Genomic DNA, 16,276 nt, shown 5'->3' on the forward strand with positions numbered 1-16,276 from the left:
GAAATAGAAGCAAATGTTTTTACATCTTGAAACATCCCCTATGAAAAATTATACATGACTGTGCTTAAACTGATACACAATATTTTTTAGCGCAATGCAATCTGACTTTCAATAATCCCTACAAAAGAATGGCCCTGACTAACATTAACCTATGCGTTTCACAAATCACTTACCTCACAAAAAATCTTCGTTACTCGAACTACTGCAACACAGCGAGCGCCACTACTGCCAGCTAAATAAAAGATTCAAACTACTGAAGGCACTAACTACTGATAGGCATAGTTAGCAAATGAAAGATTTTGATAGAGAACAAACTATGTATTTACCTTAATAGTGTTCAAAAGTCATAATATATATATATATATATATATATATATATATATATATATATATATATAGCAGTTCATGGCGTCCAGTCTTACAAATGTACTGTCTCTGATGGACACACGTCCAGATCATCCGCTCTCAAAAATCCGCCATCTCACTTCCCCACATCCACCACTGCTGGCGGCTCACCTCCAACTGCGCAACGCTACGCGCTGTTAACAGCCAACAGCCCAACACTACAATGGCAGACAACAATGCAAACTAGCCACAGACTGCACACAGCACAGCCAGTGGTTTTCATACAGAGCACTACGTGGCGATATCAATAAGAAAATCTAAACAGCCTACTTACATAGCCCCCATGCTCCCCACAAAGAATTTTACAAATTGTTTTGGGCACTGGCCAATACATGTTTGTTAAAATTTTTTCGCAATTACAATAGCAAAGAAATCAAATACACACTCTTATTGATACAGTGTTGGTCAAAAGCTAAAATTTTCTCACAGTCCACAAAAGACAGTCCTGATCATTCATCACAGTAAAATAGCAGTGTTTTTCTCAAAGTCTGAGCAGTAAAAGAAAATGCACACGGAAGTAGTGGATTTCCATGCAGTCTTGAAGAAGTAGTGTTGTCCTTCCAACGGAAAGACAGTGTTGACTCTCGACATGCAGACAGGTAATGGGCCGCAACAGAACAAACCCACCGCAGAGTCAGTCGAAGTTTTGAAGAATATTGGTAGGTAGGTCATCACAGAGTAGACCCACTGTAGTCATGGTAGAGATTACGGTATTGGTAGGCCACCAGAGGTGCAGACCCAGTGCAGTCCTTGTAGAAATAACGGTATTGGTGGGCCATCAAAGATGCAGACCCACAGTAGTCCTTGTAGACACGGCCAGCAGCCATCTGTTGCGACTGTGCAGGTGCACAATATTTTTTAGCGCCCGCAATCTGACTTTCAATAATCCCTAAAAAAGAATGGCACTGACTAACATTAACCTATACTACTACTACTACTACTACTACTACGTGATCAGGCCCAGTGGACCGCACGCATCTACAAGTTTCCTCCTCCACTGTAATCTGTCCATGGCTGCTATCCGCCATTCGTCCACATCTGTTGACATTTGGTATAAATCTTCATGGAGTCCATCCCTCCAACGCTTCTTGGGTCTCCCTGGCGGTCTCTTTCCTGTAGGTGTGAAATCCAGGAGCTTCCGAGGCCATCTGTGATCCTCCATCCAGGCCACATGGCCGGCCCACTGCATTCGTTTAGCTTTGACAGTTCCTGCTATGTTGGGCTGCTGGTATAGTTCCTCAAGCTCTTGGTTGTATCTGATCCTCCATTCCCCTGTATCTGCATCCAGATCCGGACCGAGGATCTTCCGAAGCACTTTTCTCTCAAAAACAAGGAGCTTATGGAAGTCATGTTTCCTGATACTCCATGTCTCACAGCCATATAGAACAACAGGCTGGATCAGGGTTTTGTACAGTCGAATCTTGAACTGTCTGGAGAGAGATTTGGACCGAAGCAATTGCGCTAGGCTGTGGTAAGATCGGTTTCCTGCTTGTATTCTGGCATTGATCTCTGCTTCACATGACGAGTTCTCAGTGAAAAGTGCCCCTAGGTATTTGAATTCTTGCACTGTCTTGTAGGAATGGTCCCCAACCTGCAGTGATTGTAGATGATCAGCAGTCTGACAATGACCACGCGTCATAACGAGGTACTCTGTCTTGGCTTCGTTTATGTTTAGCCCAAATTTGCTGGCAGCCTCCTTTAGTGCTTTGGTCATTTGCTCCAACTCTTCTTCCGACCTAGAGAGTAAACAGATGTCGTCTGTATAGGCTAAGTATGCCAGTCTCTTTCCTTCGATTTCAATCCCTTCGTTCTCTTGGAAGGTCTCGCGTGCGATCTTCTCGAGGACAAAGTTGAACAGGATAGGGGACAACCCATCTCCTTGCCTGAGTCCTGTCACAATTTCAAATTCCTCAGTTACGCGATTTCCCATCTTCACCTTTGCATGTGTTTCGTTCAGACAGATCATCAGATTTATGAGTTTCTTTGCTATGCCAAACTCCCTTAAACAGTTGAGCAGGCTCTTGCGATGTTTGTAATCATAGACCTTCTTAAAATCAACGAATAAAATATGCAAATCTTTACCATATTCACCCAGTTTCTCAGTGAGCTGCCGGAGACTGAAGATGTGATCTATTGTTGACCGTCCTGGCCGAAAACCTCCCTGGTACTCCCCAATCACCGATTCTGCCACTGGCTGAATTCTATGTATGAGGCAATTGGACAGGATCTTATAGAAGACGTTAAGCAGGGCGATTCCTAGATAGTTGTCACATTTCAGTTTGTCGCCCTTCTTATGTATCGGACTAATCAAAGCTGTTTTCCATTCTCCTGGTAGTTCTTCTTTGGTCCATATTGCCTGTATCACTCGGTGTATTTTTTCTGCAAGTTTCTCTCCTCCAGCCAGGATCATTTCAGCCTGTATTCCATCTTCACCTGGACTCTTATTCTGTTTAAGGTGTCTGATTCTGATTTTTATCTCGTCCAGGGTAGGTGGGGGTTAGTCTGCATCGGCTGTAATTGGGCACTGGAAATCAAACTGCAGTTCGGGTTCATCACAATTTAGCAGCTGTCGAAAGTACTCTTTCCATCTCTCAGCTATGTCCCCATAGTTCGTCAGGATCTTATCACGCGAATCTTTGACAAATTTCTGCTTGGCCTGGTGACCTTTGCAGAGGTACTTCACCCTCAGAAACATTTCCCTCGTCTTTTGTCCTCTGAAGTCTCTTTCCGCTTCAGTGATGATATTGCTTATGTATTTCCTCTTTGCTCTTCTCAGAATTGCTTGTGTAGTCTTTCGGACCTCCTCAAATTGTGCTTTGGACGGTGCCAGATTTGTCCCCTTCAGCCATTTGGTCCTGGCTTCCAGTCTCCTTTCCAGGGCATCTGCACATTCCTTTCCAAACCAGATCTTCTTGCCCACTGGGTTTCCCATGAGTGTTTCCTTTGCTGTATCCCTAACTGAGCTCTGGATGTTTCCCCACATTTGTTCGAGGTCCTGATTCGCACCCACTTCACTGAGTGCTTCAAAGCGGTTACTAAGTTGCAACTGGTATATGGTCTTCGTTGCCTCATCTTTCAGTTTCTCCACATGGTACCTTTCCACTCTTTTTAACTTAGGTCCCGTTCTTCCTTTACACTGTATGTTTAAACGGCCTCTGACCAGGAAATGATCACTCCCACCTTCGGCACCCCGCGCTGTCTTAACGTCTAACACCCATCTCTTGGCTCTGAGATCAATGTCAAAATAGTCTATTTGATTTACAGTTCTCCCATCTGGTGATACCCAGGTTCCTTTATGTATGTTCTTCCGCTGGAAGTTTGTGCTGGAGATGAACAACCCTAATGATGTAGCGAAGCTGATGAACCTAACTCCATTGTCATTGCTTAGGTTGTGTAGACTGTGCCTACCTGTTGTGTCTTGGAATATTTGTTCTTCCCCAAACTTGGTATTCATATCACCAAGGAGGATCCTCAGGTGTCCATTTGGTATAGAATCCATCACTATCTCTAGCTGTGCATAGAACTCGTCTTTCACTTCACATTCGCTCTCCTCCGTGGGAGCATGACAGTTCACAAAAGTCGCCTTAATATGCTTTACTTCCAGTGTTTGAACAGATATTCTTGGGTTGGCTGAAACGAATCCTGAAACATTAGTGGCCAACGTCTTACTGACGCAGAAACCAATGCCTAACAGATGACCTCGTTCACATGCTCCATACAGAATTGTACAGTTTTCAACATCAATGCTCCCAGAATCGTCCCACCGGATTTCTTGCAGTGCAACTAGGTCTAGTTCGTACCTCTGAATTTCCTTGACCACACTGATTGCAGCCCCTGTCTTGTACAGACTCCTTACATTCGACGTTCCAAATCGTATACCGTTTCTTTGCCATTGACGTCGTCTATTTTTGTCAGTAATGTTCCGAGGCTTACTTGTAGTCTTGAAAGCATGTTGAATTTTTTATGGAGGGACGGTGCTGGCCTCCCGTCCAACCTGCGGTGTTACCCTCACAGCTCACAGGACTGCTCGCTTTTCTTAAGGGGTGGGCTCCCCTCAGGACTTGGGTTATAAGTAGGAATAAGAAAATTGGAAAGACGCCCTCGGGCCTCGAAACCTAATACCGTTGGGGTCGAAAAAGCAAGAGTTGGCCAAGGGAGGCCGACAGGGAAGGAGAAAGAAGAAGTCTGACACAAGTAAGTGGAAGCAATGTCAGACTCAGCTCGGGTCCCCGCGGTCGCCACCCGCGTACTTCTAGCTGAAGCCCCTGGGGGCCTATACGTTTCACAAATCACTTACCTCACAAAAAATCTTCGTTACTCGAACTACTGCAATACAGCGAGCGCCACTACTGCGAGCTAAATAAAAGATTCAAACTACTGAAGGCACTAACTACTGATAGGCATAGTTAGCAAATGAAAGATTTTGATAGAGAACAAACTATGTACCTTAATAGTGTTCAAAAGTCATAATATATATATAGCAGTTCATGGCGTCCAGTCTTACAAATGTACTGTCTCTGATGGACACACGTCCAGATCATCCGCTCTCAAAAATCCGCCATCTCACTTCCCCACATCCACCACTGCTGGCGGCTCACCTCCAACTGCGCAACGCTACGCGCTGTTAACAGCCAACAGCCCAACACTACAATGGCAGACAACAATGCAAACTAGCCACAGACTGCACACAGCACAGCCAGTGGTTTTCATACAGGGCACTACGTGGCGTTACCAGTAAGAAAATCTAAACAGCCTACTTGCAATTTGTAGTCCGAACACCCTGTGCAATGTTGACAGAAGTGTTTTGTTTGTGCTTCAAACGTCTGCGTACGAAAACGTAGTCCCTGAAGTCGTCTGAATCTATATTTTGACAAGTGGAATTGTATTCGTGATATTAAATATCCGTTCACATAAGATTCATGCAATGTAAACGATATTGCTAATGTAGATGAGATTGTCTTCTACCACGAGACGATGAATTTGATTGGGCATTTCTTGAAAATAAACCCCAATGACTGCATGGCTTTCGTCTGTATCATTTTGTTCACCTTTTTGAAATTTTGAATAAATCCAGTACAGCGGCCACAGCCAGTAACAAAGCGTTCCGCTGCTCCTTACAGGTTTTCCTGACTGGGTAGCGCCGTCTCGCCTCAGCTGGGAACACGCGACGCGTCGGCTGGTCCCCCAGCGCGGCTGACTGACGTTTCATTAGTGCGTCGGAAGCGGCGTACACAACGGCCTCTTTTCCGCGCACGAATATCGATTGGCTTTCGGTGTGCTATACATCGGAAAAAAGGCTTGCCGTAATCCAAAAAAAGAAGACAGTTATCGACACTCCCTATTACAACACGCCTTCTGAAAACGACCTCTGCCGGAGTGCTTTCGCAGCGACGCCTAAAGGTTTTGATAGTTGAATGGAGTGTTAGTGACTAGGGAATGAACGCCAGCTATTGAAATTACCTCACCAATGTGACATTACGCTTTCCAGTCGAAAGTAGGTAAAATCTTGATTTACTTTTCAGTCCAACATGCATCTGTCGTGCTGTGCATGGTTGGTAAACTGCTTTATCTGGTACAAGAAGGAGAGTTTACTTTTTGAGGTTCCAAATCTACCGTCTTTTGATCTAGGTTTCACGACTTGTAGTATCCATTAGCTACTTGAGTAGAATAATGGCATCCACCAATTCAATATTTATTGAAAGCCTTTAACAAGAGAGTTTAATTTATCAGATTCCCAATCGATCTTCATGTGAACCGGGTTTCACGATGTGTTGCAGCCGTTGGCTAGTTGCGTACAATAATGGCAGCCACAATTTGAGTATATACTGGAAGCCTGTGACAACACAGTCACCCACATCTATTAATGCCACACAAAAATATATATCAGTTATAGAGAGGATCTTAAAAATATCCCTAAGGAATGAAGAGATTCAGAACGGTTTATCGATGTAGAAAGATATGTTGAGGACCGTCACGAAATGAATTTGTCTGACCAACTGGATAAAAATAACATGACTGCATAAAGATGGATTTCAATACAGTAATTTTCAGACAATCTGAAATCGAAGGAAAACAATAATAGCCGTACTTCCACTGCTATGACAGAAAATCTCGTAGAGAGACACGTTCGTTCCTTAACCTTCGATTACTAAATCCTCGTAAAATTTACGATTGCAGTAGGGTATAACATACCACTGGAGATTTAATAATTGTAATTAACTAATGCATGACCTATAAATATGACTTTCTTTGAATAAAGTGGGGAGCAATAAACTAGCAGCAACATAACATCACCCCTAGCCTCCTTTAATGCTCTACAGTTTATAGGGGAGTGCATTATTCTTTCCGAACCAGTAACTCGTTACGTAAGTTAATCCGGCACGCTGCAACCAAAAAACAGCCCAGTCGAGGTTTCATGATATCAGCTGTGACACATGTGACAATCTTCATATTTGATAAATCAGCCGGCCGCTGTGGCCGAGTGGCTCTAGCCGCTTCAGTCCAGAAGCACGCGGCTGCTACGGTCACAGGTTCGAATCCTGCCTCGGGCATGGATGTGTGTGATGTCCTTAGGTTAGTTAGGTTTACGTAGTTCTAAGTCTAGGGGACAGATGTTAAGTCCCATAGTGCTTAGAGCCATTTGACCTATTTTGATAAATTAATGTAGTGTTCAGGGAACACGTTCTTCCTAGCAACAGCAGCGAATCTTCATTTAATTCTGACTTGTACAAGATACTAATGTAGTGTTGCGTTGTAATCACTTCAGTAAACACCAGGAAAACCTATTAGCGGAATTTGAAGAACAGACGGTTTCTAGACAACTTTCGTATAGAACCTAAACTATTGTAACCTTTAGTGTGGTTTTTTCCCTTCTGTGTAGAGTCAGCCTTCCATAATTTTTTAGTTGTTTGGAGATAATTTTAAGTTTCATTATACGATTACTACAAGTATTTACTTTCAGTTTTCAGCTTATTAACATTCTCTATAGTTTTACAGGAGTTTTATCGGAAGTTAAAAATGCAGCTTTCATATAAAATGGCAACGCCCTTCGCTTGTCCATAAGCCAGAAGTCTTCGTGGCAACAGACCTTCGTTCCATATGTTACAACAGCTTTGTGGCACAAGTATGCCATAGTATTTTATTATTTCGTAGTGTTTACTGTAATTTTGCTGACTGCATCCTTCGCACACACATAATAAAAATGTTACACTCTCCCACTTCCACCCGTATTTTTTAAAGCTTGAAAGGTGGCTACACTGTGCCACTGCGCCAGAGAGTGCGCCAAAGAGTACTATTAAGCCGCCTCCACAGTGCTTGTGGAGAGTTCGTGAAAGTCAGTGCGTGTTTAGAGTTCGTGGCAGTCAGTGCTAGTAGAGAGGACAGTGTGTGTTAAGAGCTCGTGATTGTCGTGAAGTCGGAGTGAGATGTGGTAGTAAAGAGTGTTGCTCCTTGTTTTATGCAGTTATTTGATGGGAGAGATAGCAGATGTTATTGTAATGAGTGCATTTCGTCAATATATATGAAGGTAAAATTTATAATGTTTTTTTTTATTAATTGTCTATCTGAAATAATGTGTCACTACAGGTTCAGTCAACAAAGCATCTGGCTTGTGTTCTTGGATTAGAGTGGAATTCTGGTTTTCTTGCGTAATTATAGTTTTCTAATTTTCTTTTGTCACGTCTGTATAGTTGGTATTTAAAAATTCTTGTCTTGTTGGAAAAGAACCGTGCCAGATGCATACGTTGAGTCACACTCCCACATACAGAACAGTTACATTTGTGCTTGGATTTTGTAGGTTTTTTAGTTGCTGGGGACTTAATTAATTAACTGTGTTTACGAAAATTTTCTTACATTGTTTGTTGCAGTCAGATAGCGTAATAATACTAGTCAGGGCCAACCGATTACGAGACGTACGTAATCGGACAGACAGCTAATAAAATCACAATCATATTTATTTAATTAAGCCCCCATGCACGTGGCGACCGCTGCTTCGGATCGTCCCTTGGATTCTTCTAATTGTGAAAATTGTAGACTGTAGTATTGTTGTAGTAATTTTGAGTTTAGTGATTGTAGTCAGTATTGAGTGTGTAGATTTGGTAATTGGCATTCTTCTAATGGTATTTTTCAAAATTTAATTTTTTATTGCCTTGTATACGCGTTTGACAAATTAGTGCAATTATTTCAATTGTTCGATTGATCGTGTCTGAGGGAGACATTTCATGTGAATAGTATTGTTGGAGATAAGGAGTCATTGTGTGTGATTTTCGAACAGTGACGAATTTTTTTATATTTTGTAAATGATTACGCGGTCAATGAAACAGGCAAAAATGATGAATAGTCAGAATAACGAAATTGTTAACATGGCGAACTCGCCAACAGAGGAAAACAGTGTCATGAATAATGTAGTGGAAAACAATTTAATAAGCAAGGAAAATAGTCCGGTAACAGTTCAAAATGTTTCTCAATCAGAAAATTCACAGATTACGAGATTAACGACAGAAGAGATAAAGCAGTTGATGGGTGCTATACTAAATTTGGGATCACGAATGGAAACACTGTTAGATTCACAGTTTGGAATAATTAGAACTGAGATGGAAGCAATGACAACACGGTTATGCTCAAAAATAAGAACAATTGGAACAGAATTAGGAACAACTAAAACCGAGATGAAAGCAGTGGGATCACAGTTATCATCTGAATTAGAAACTGATATGGGAACAATGGAAACACAGTTAGGCTCACGAACAGGGACATGTTTTAAATACATGAAAGACGAATCAAATAAAGAAATTAGAGAAGAAGTACAACCGATTTTGAAGGCTCACAATAATAGTTTAATTTCAACAGAAATCAGACAAGAGGAACAGGACAGAGAACGGGAAGAAAAGGATCGCGTGATAGTACACAAATTTTCAGAGTTAAATTTACAACGTGCACAAGACAAGGAAGAAATAATTGAAAGAATCGAGGAATCCGTACCAAATGACAGAATAAATAACTTAACGCAACAGTGTGAACAGTTAACTACTAAATGTGACAATACTGAAACCCGAGTCGCGACACTTACAGAAGACGTAAATAAACAGAAAGAACAATTAAGTGACTCATCAGAGAGAGTTGAAGAGGTCTCAGATAAATTGACAAGTGTTAGTTTAGCAGAGCGGTATGAAAAAAATAGTTTGTTTCATTTACGGAATGCAACAAGAGAGCGCCAGGCGCCTGAATTTAACAATAATCGTTATTCGGACTGGGACAGACACGGTAGGTCTTTGTCGCCACGAGGCGAAAACTTTGACTATAAACACTTCTTAACTGTTCGGAAGATTAAGATATTTCGCAATTCGAAGAACGACATACATCCATGTTCATGGCTAGATCAATTTACGTACGCACTTCCGCCAAAGTTGCCATTAAGTTACAAACTTGAAATTATGTGCAGTTATTAAAGTCCTCAGGGGATTCACTACTCTAAGTGAATATGTGCCGTAGCGAGCATAGGGCCCCGAGCTGTAGTGGTGCTATTTCTCTTTTAGTTTTCTGTACCGCTGCCTACTCTTTTACTATTCTTTGCATCTGTCAAACCAACTCTTCGACTATCAATCTATCTAGTGAGTAAGTGAACAATAACCGGATATGACTGTTGTACCCAAAAGTGACTTCTGAAATTTACCGTTTGGACTTACTATATTTTCTGCAGCATTCATTCGTCGTCTAAATGAAATTTTACCTGTTTATCTTCGTGACAATGTTACTTCATATGTTGACGACATTCTTATTGCTAAATATTCTTGGAGTGAGCACAACAAAATTTTGGATTCATTATTACGTATCTTTGCAAAAGTTGGCATGACAGTGAACTTGGAAAAATCTGATTTTGGTCGTTCTCAGGTGAAATTTCTCGGTCACATTATTGCTACAGAAGGTATTCTTCCTGATCCAGAGAAATTAGATGCTATTCGTAATTATGCTGTTCCTACTACAAAACGTGACGTTCGTAGTTTGCTTGGTGTCTGTAATTTTCTTAGACGCTTTGTTAGTTTGGACGATTTGGCCACACCTCGTTTTTGCGATCTATCTGGAAAGTTCTTTTTAAACGAAAATCGGTCGACAACTCCGTTTGGTTAGTCTGTATTCCTGATGAGTGGGTCAATAAATTGATTTGGTATACGCATTTCTGTTATGCACACTTTGGTCCCAGAAAATGCTTTCATAAATTACGAGAAAATTGTTATTTCAGTAATATGGAAAAACGTATTCGATCTGTTCTTGCCAAATGTAAATTATGTCAAATGGCTAAGCCTCCAACGATTTCTCACAGAGCACCGTTGTTTCCCATCATTCCAGCGAAATTAAAGGAGATGGCTGCAGTCGATTTGTTTGGTCCAGTGGTTCGTTCTATTAATGGTTTTGCGTACATTTTCGTAGCAGTGGAGTTGACGTCAAAATATGTGTGTTTTACACCGTTACGCAAAGCAACAGCTCGTTCAGTATCTAACGCTTTTATCAAACATTTTCTTAAAGAAGTTGGTCACGTTGATAAGGTTATATCAGATAATGGATCACAGTTTCGTTCTAAAATTTGGCTTCGTACTCTACACCGTCGTAAAATTAAACCAATTTTCATCTCACTTTTTCACCCTCAATCTAACGCTTCAGAGAGATGGATGAAGGAAATCAATAAACTGTGTCGTCTTTATTGTCATCAGAATCACAGAACTTGGGATCAGTATCTTCATATTTTTCAAAACATTCTGAATGAACTTCCTAATGACTCAACTTCTTTACCGCCTCTATTGATATTAAAAAATAAAGTACCAACAAATCGCATTTCTGAAATCGTTCCTTTTCCGCCTTCACGGAAACTGCGGCATTCTGAAGTTGTCAACCTGGCTCTACGAAATATTGCGTCTGCGGCTGCAAGAAGAGAGAAATCAGCTAAGCGTCCTGGTCGTTCAAAATTCTTGTCAGTTGGTCAGAAGGTATTAATTAAGTCCCACCGTTTGTCTCACAAAGGAAAAGGCTTGTGTCGCAAATTTTTTCTGCTTTATAACGGTCCATATAGAATTCGTAAAATTATACATGATAACACTGTTGAAGTAGAAACTCTTAAATCTCGACGCTCTAAAGGAATACACCATATATCTAACGTAAAAATTTTTGTGGAATGACATACTTTTGAGAAACCAACAGCTAGATGTAAACATGCGGAGAATACAAGGATACCGCGCTGTGTTTTGGCGGCGGCACATACTCAAAGCAACAGTCAAGTCTGCGCGCCGCACAAGGCAGTCGTTGACCGCGAACAATAGCTTCCTACGTCACGCGCCCACAGCTGATCGAGCGCTCAGTGCGAATGCACTGACAGCCGTAAACAAATACACAGTCTAATTTCTCCGACTAAATTCAGTATAAAGCTATAGTGACTTGATGAATTCTGTTATTAACATTCAGTATTTTGCAGGATACGGTTCTATAAAATATTTAAGAACTTCAGGTAAACTCTGTGTGTCTCCGACGTTAAGACGACCTGCTATCGAGAAATTTTCAGGAAGAATGTAATTTCCAAGAAGAAACTAATTAACTAAAAAAGGGTAACTATTAATTGAGTTTATTTTTCAGGTAACATATTTCCACATAGGTACGTACTTTAGACGTAATTTGCTGCTCGCGATTACGTGATTCATACTTTGTGCTAATTTCATGTTCTATGAATTTACGTGTGAAGCGACGCGCTTGCGTACATTTACTGATTTTGACAATTATTGATTAATGAACAGGGTTGTTATTTGTATATATTATGCATCGCTTGGCTGCTATGCTTTTTCACTGATGTCATATTTTTCTATTATGTGCCTGCTGTGCTTATTTATTTAAATTATAATTGTAACCTGATTAATTGTGCTGACTGTGATTATGTATGTAAGTTATACTTTGTGATTTATCTGCTTGCGCCTCCATGTTTACTTGCTAAGATGACATATGAACATTTATTTGCTTAGGCTGATATGATGCTAATGACTTGTTTATTACGTAAGATATATGTTTGCTGCTTTTCGTATGGATTACATATTTACACATTTCTGTTTTGTTGTCATAACTGCTCTTTAATTTGGTGTATAGAAATGCTGATATACTGTGTATGAACATAGAGTTTAGGTCACACTACTGTATTAATTATAGATTGTTCGCTTGGCAGAGCCTCGTTGTAGGAATTGTGCTGCATCCACTTGTTGACTTTCTGTTCTCTACTGGTGTATTTACTCGCTATTGCTTGTTTTGCTTACGCTCAGTGCCTTATATTTTAAGATAAGAAAATTAACTACTATAATTCGACGAACGACATTAGTACAAGAAAGTCATAGAAGTCACATGAACTGAGGTTTTATGAAAGCTGTATACATTTATGCTAATAGGAAGGAAGCTAACGACATGACATACCAATACTAGGTTTAGACCATTAATAGTTATTACACTGCATTTTTCGTGAGCAATTGAAATAGGAAGTGACACTTGACACAAAAAATACTCCACATGTTTGCTTCTGTTTGCCATAATTCTTGAAGTGGTGTACACACTGTGAAATATTATGATCATTCACACTCCGTAATCGTACTTAATTACTGAGAGTTATTCGAACTAAGTCTGTTAGAGGTCATGTATGCATTTCTTTGTTTATAATTTATAATGAGTAGAAAATTTGGGTCAGTTGGATTACACAGAGGTTGTGTGTGGACACTGTGTCTTCGGATTGTATGGGATGCTGAATTGAAGTTTGCATTAGGATTTTATCTGTACTTGTTCGAGGAGACTGACTAGAGGAAAGAGTTGTGATGGAAGTGAGATGATATTGGTGCTGAGGTTTATATTTATCGACGTATTATTGAGGTATAGAGATTATATGAAGTTGAGTTGTTATGGAAGTGAAATGATATTGGTGCTGAGGTTTATATTTATCGACGTATTATTGAGGTATGATTATTGGAGTTTTTGTGGACAAGAGGTAAGGTAAATGATATTAATGATAAGACGTATTGAAGAGGTATTATTGAGATATGATTATTGGAGTTTTGGTGGATAAGAGGTAAAGTAAGTGAGGAGCATATTTTTTTTGTTGGTCTTATGGAACAAGGAGGATGAAGATAGCAGACTAGAACACTAAAATAGAAGGAAGATAGTCTATACACACACTTTGTTAAATAACTAAGCAGTATATACTTTTTTTTGAAGAGAGGAAGTAATTGCATATCGTGGCTCACTGACAGTTGTTCAACAACAGTACGTTTTGATCTGGCTTGGCAAACATTGGTCTTGACATGATGACTATGACGTTGACTAACTATTATTGACTGTTATACATTGCTGCCAGTACTAGTTGATACACATGATGAACATCAGATTTTGACAGAATTACATTTACACAGTTAACACTATTCAATTACACAGTAGTACTTAATGTGGATGAAAGATGAGTGCGTGTGTTTTGTGTGTTTTCCTTTCCTAATCCTAACCACCTATCTCTAAATATTATTTTTATTTGTTTGTAGTGGCTTGCACTGACACCCATAAATATTATAGGTTTACTGGTATTTGTGTATTGTAATAGTTAATAGGACAATTATCTGACATCATTTGTGTGTTTGTTATGATTTGTATCTTACTGTAAAAGCATTTGTATGTGCATTCAAACTATTGTTCATGCCTGGACTATCTGATTAGTGAAGATAAATATTCTGAACTGTTACCTGCACTTTTCAACATGATGTGTGACATTTGGTCGTGTTTAATTTCTGCTGATGAACAGTGTGATCAGTGCTAGTGAATTTTGTGGAACTGCTTCGGCTGAGAGATGTCACTTGTTGGTGTCTGCACCTGCTCAACATTTCTGGGTGCAACTGATGAACTGTTTCTACTGAAATGAAGTCACTTGTTGCTGTTTGCACCTGCTCAACATTGCTGGGTGCAACTGATGAACTGTTTTTACTGAAATGAAGTCACTTGTTGGTGTCTGCACCTACTCAACATTGCTGGGTGCCTTTGATGGACTGCTTCTACTGAAATAATGTCACTTGTTGCTGTCTGCACCTGCTCAACATTGCTGGGTGCAACTGATGGACTACTCCTACTGAAATGGTGTCACTTGTTGGTGTCTGCACCTGCACTCAACATTGCTGGGTGCAACTGATGAACTGTTTTTACTGAAATAAAGTCACTGGTTGCTGTCTGCACCAACTCAACATTGCTGGGTGCAATTGATGAACTGTTTTTACTGAAATGATATCACTTATTGCTGTCTGCACCTACTCTACATTGCTGGGTGCCACAGATGGACTGTTTTTACTGAAATGGTATCACTTGTTGGTGTCTGCACCTGCTCTCAACATTGCTGGGTGCAACTGATGAACTGTTTCTACTGAAATAATGTCACTTGTTGCTGTGTGCACCTGATCAACATTGCTGATGCCACTAATGGACTGCTTCTACTGAAATGGTGTCACTTGTTGGTGTCTGCACCTGCTCAACATTGCTGGGTGCAACTGATGGACTGCTTCTACTGAAATGATGTTACTTTTTGCTGTCTGCACCTACTCAACATTGCTGGGTGCCACAGATGGACCGTTTTTACTGAAATGGTGTCACTTGTTGGTGTCTGCACCTACTCAACATTGCTGGGTGCAACTGATGAACTGTTTTTACTGAAATGATGGTCACTGGTTGCTGTCTGCACCAACTCAACATTGCTGGGTGCCACTAATGGACTGCTTCTACTGAAATGATGTCACTTGTTGGTGTCTGCACCTACTCAACATTGCTGGGTGCAACTGATGAACTGTTTTTACTGAAATGAAGTCATCTGTTGCTGTCTACACCTGCTCAACATTGCTGGGTGCAACAGATGGAACTGTTTCTACTGAACTAATGTCACTTGTTGGTGTCTGCACCTGCTTAACATTGCTGGGTGCATCTGATGGATTGCTTCTACTGAATTAATGTGACTTGTTGCTGGGTGTACCTGCTAAACTTTACTGGGTGCAACTGATGGACTGCTCCTACTGAAAAGATGTCACCTGTTAGTACCTTTTTTTTTGTATAAACTAATCATTGAAAGCATTTTATGTGAACATTTGTATAAACTGATTTTTTGTATATTGTGTAAACTATTATGTAAAGTCACGTGTATGAAAAGAATTTGTATTGCCTACTGTATTTCATATATTAGGTTAGTAAAAGGTCAGTGCAAAGCCAAAATTTTAACTAATTATGTGATATTTAGGTATTAATATTATCTTTTATTTTTGTTTGTATTTTTCTGGACGAATTTGGTGGTATTTTCACCACCAATGCTGGCAAAAATACCATCAAATTCTGGCCTGTGGAGGAAGGGCATATGAAAGGTGGCTACACTGTGCCACTGCGCCAGAGAGTGCGCCAAAGAGTACTATTAAGCCGCCTCCACAGTGCTTGTGGAGAGTTCGTGAAAGTCAGTGCGTGTTTAGAGTTCGTGGCAGTCAGTGCTAGTAGAGAGGACAGTGTGTGTTAAGAGCTCGTGATTGTCGTGAAGTCGGAGTGAGATGTGGTAGTAAAGAGTGTTGCTCCTTGTTTTATGCAGTTATTTGATGGGAGAGATAGCAGATGTTATTGTAATGAGTGCATTTCGTCAATATATATGAAGGTAAAATTTATAATGTTTTTTTTTATTAATTGTCTATCTGAAATAATGTGTCACTACAGGTTCAGTCAACAAAGCATCTGGCTTGTGTTCTTGGATTAGAGTGGAATTCTGGTTTTCTTGCGTAATTATAGTTTTCTAATTTTCTTTTGTCACGTCTGTATAGTTGGTATTTAAAAATTCTTGTCTTGTTGGAAAAGAACC

This window comes from Schistocerca serialis, chromosome 2 (genome assembly GCF_023864345.2).
Source record: "Schistocerca serialis cubense isolate TAMUIC-IGC-003099 chromosome 2, iqSchSeri2.2, whole genome shotgun sequence".
NCBI lineage: Eukaryota > Metazoa > Arthropoda > Insecta > Orthoptera > Acrididae > Schistocerca > Schistocerca serialis.